Below are 3,343 nucleotides of genomic sequence, written 5' to 3' on the forward strand. Positions count from 1 at the left end.
GACTCTTGGTGTTGTTATAGTTGTGTTTCTAATATGCACCTGTCCATATTATTGCGTTATTCTTACAGGCCAAGATAGCTTTCTTAATGCTTCATCTGGTGCCTTTGTAATATGTTTGTTCTTCTTTAACTCCTGTCTAAATCCCATGATCTATGCCTTTTTTTATCCCTGGTTTAGAAAATCCATTAAGCTCATTGTTACATTAAAGATACTGCAGCCTGACTCCTGTGAGGCCAACATACTGTAGAGAGACTCTGCGAAATTAGACCTTCAGCATTAATAGAACAATGTACTTGATCATAGTAATTGCCATTTTGTTGATTTTAATTTAATTTAAAAGTGAAGCTACTTGGGGTTTGTCCATTTGTATGTATTTTTGACAAATCACTATCTCTAGGATTCACTGTGCAGTCTGTAAGTATCAGGACCGTGACACATTTTTGTTATGCTGACTGTGTGCACATTAAAAAAAAAAGGGGGAAAGCAGTTGTAACCTGTTTTATACATGACTGAAGTCTGCTTCATACATTTTTGCAACCAAGTTAAAAGCTCAAGTGTGTAACATTTAGAAAGATCTATGCTAGTAAATCTTACACACTGGACCTAAGTGATTACATAAATACTCCTGTATCCTGATAACATACATACCACTCTCAGATGAAAAAGGTAATCGCATACACCCTTGGAATTCAACACAAATAATGTGAGCACAATTACAGTTTGCAAATTTTCTATAACAATGATGGCAATGACTTTCTGCCAGTTGGCCCACTATTTTGGTACAGAGTAAAATATCTCAACAACCCCTGATTGATTGCCATGAAGTTTTGTATTTACATTTATGTTGTACAATTGGTCAGATAACGAATTGGTGGAGGTTTTGACTAAAAGGTCAAAGGTTAAAGTAACATCAAAAGAAAAAAACTTTATTTACGAATGCAGAATGTTATATTTGGCAGTATTGCTCTGTTCTGGGAATTTCTTGCCTTTCCAATGTGCTGTGATTAGATGTCTATATTGTGTTGGTGTTGTGTGTACACCTCCCTGCCCTTCCATGTGCATACATGAAAATCTTAGGACAAGGTGAGCAGCAGATAAAATCAGATAAGCATAAAGTTGAGATAGGAGCTACAGACGCTGCAGTTGTTGCTGCTCCTATGCGAAAGGAATGAGAAGTGTAGCGCACTGAAGGAACCCCACAGGATCAGGCGACATGAAATTTCCTTCCTCTGTCGCAAAGAGAGACTCCTGTTTGCTGGATCAGGGACAGCTTTTCAGATATCGAATCATAGAAGACAGTGGACAAACAAGATTAGATTAATAAATGATTATCCTTTTCTATCCCTTTCTATCTTTGAATGATTTAGTAATATAGAGAAGTGGTGAGGATTAATTGATCAGCTATAGTGAGATCATGCTGTAGTGTTCTCGTGCAGGTTGTTGAAACTCTGACTAAACACCAAGTTAAACCGTAGCCAATGAAGACAGAGTCGTAGTAATGTAGTGGTATGAGGCACCACTGTCACAAGCTTCTGCTTCACCTTGCCCTTTCTGGCTTATTAGCCAATCATTGTTCATGCAGAGGGGATAAAAGTGGGCTGTGTCCTTCCTCCTGACCTCTCGCTTCCTGCCTCTTCAGCCCGCCCACTTCCGGGTCGTTGCTCTCACCTTAGTCTTTTCTGGTCGCCACCATAGAAGTTCATATTGGAAACTGAACAGCTCTATTCTAAAACATGACACTGTGTCTGAAACTGTCCAAACATTAATTGAATGCTTTTGGCAAAAATCTTTATTAGAAAACAATTTTTGTAGTAATTGGGAACTTTTAAAATTCGAATTATCAAAATTCTTGAGAGCATATGGAAGTTCGATTGCTAAGGCCAAAAAAGCTGAAGAAGAAACTCTAATGTCAGAAATAACATCAATAACGCAAAAAACTAATGTAAATTTAACTGAAAATAATTCTCAACATTTAATTAGTTTGCAAAACAAATTAGATGACATTTATAGATTGAAGGCTGAGGGGGCCTTTGTGAGAAGTAGAAGAAGGAGGCTAGAGGAAGGGGAGCAGAATAGTGCACAAAATACAAAAATTAAATATTGATGGAGACATTACAGATGACCCTCGTAAAATAGCTAAATATTGTTCAGATTTTTATACCAAATTATATGAATCAAAATACTGTGAAGAATCTAACTGTCAATTTTTAGGGTCTCTTACAGAAACGAAGTCAATTGATATTGACTTAAAAGAATCTTGTGGACAAACCACTAACACTACAGGAAGTTATATTGGCTATTGAACACCTCAAGCTTCATAAATCTCCAGGCACAGATGGTATTACTTCTGAATTTTATAAAGCATTTTCCAAACAGCTTGCACCTTTCCTCTTAGGTCTTTTCTCAGAATGTATAAGCAATGAATCCCTTCCTCCTACCTTAACCCAAGGCCTTATATCTCTAATACCAAAACCAAAGAAAGACATACTCCTCACTGACAACTGGCGCCCAATTTGTTTACTTAATAATGATACCAAATTATTTGCATTGATATTTGCTAAAAGAATTAAACTTGTTTTAGACTACATAATTGATGAAACTCAATCCGGCTTCATGGGAAATAGACATATTTCCAACAATGTCAGATTAGTACTTGATTTAATTGATTATTCAGATTTATGCCTTGATGAAAGTTTCATTCTTTTTTTAGATTTTAGACTTTCGATACAATCGAACATAAATTCATTTCCATGCCCTAGAAAAATTTGGTTTTGGTTCATACTTCAGCAGTGCCATCAAAACAATGTATGCAGATGGAAACTGCTCAATCAAATTGCATGCTGGTACTTCTCCTCGTTTCTTCCTAAAGCGCGGGGTCAGGCAGGGATGCCCTATATCTCCTTACCTTTTTCTCCTATGTACACAGCTACTCACCGACTCTAAAAAGCTTAGTCCATTAAAAGGTATCTCAATGGCGGGCAACGAAGTTATCATCAGCCAACTGGCTGATGATACGACCTTATTCTTAAAAGATAGCTCTCAGATACCTTTAGCCATTGTTTTGATAAGTACTTTCTCTATTGCTCCCGGACTTTGCTTGAATGTAAAGGAGAATGTGAATTGCTTGCTTCTTAAATTTTGTAATACCCCTTCCATATGTAATATACCTATAAAAGACTCATTACTAAAGATAAGGAAGCCAGATGCGATTTAAACTTTAACTTAATTATTGATAAAACCCAGAAAAAACTGAATCAATGGCTGCAGAGAGATTTGTCATTGAGAGGCAGAATTTTGCTAACCAAAGCTTAGGGACTATCCCGTCTTACATATGCTGCTTTAT

General features: G+C 36.6%; 1 pseudogene; it reads right to left on the minus strand.

The window, feature by feature from the left end:
- LOC118338648 overlaps positions 1–3,343 on the minus strand; it is a 21,168-nt pseudogene that overhangs the window by 347 nt on the left and 17,478 nt on the right.

Source organism: Morone saxatilis, unplaced genomic scaffold, assembly GCF_004916995.1.
Source record: "Morone saxatilis isolate NCDOM2014 unplaced genomic scaffold, NCSU_SB_2.0 Contig5, whole genome shotgun sequence".
NCBI classification, from domain to species: domain Eukaryota; kingdom Metazoa; phylum Chordata; class Actinopteri; family Moronidae; genus Morone; species Morone saxatilis.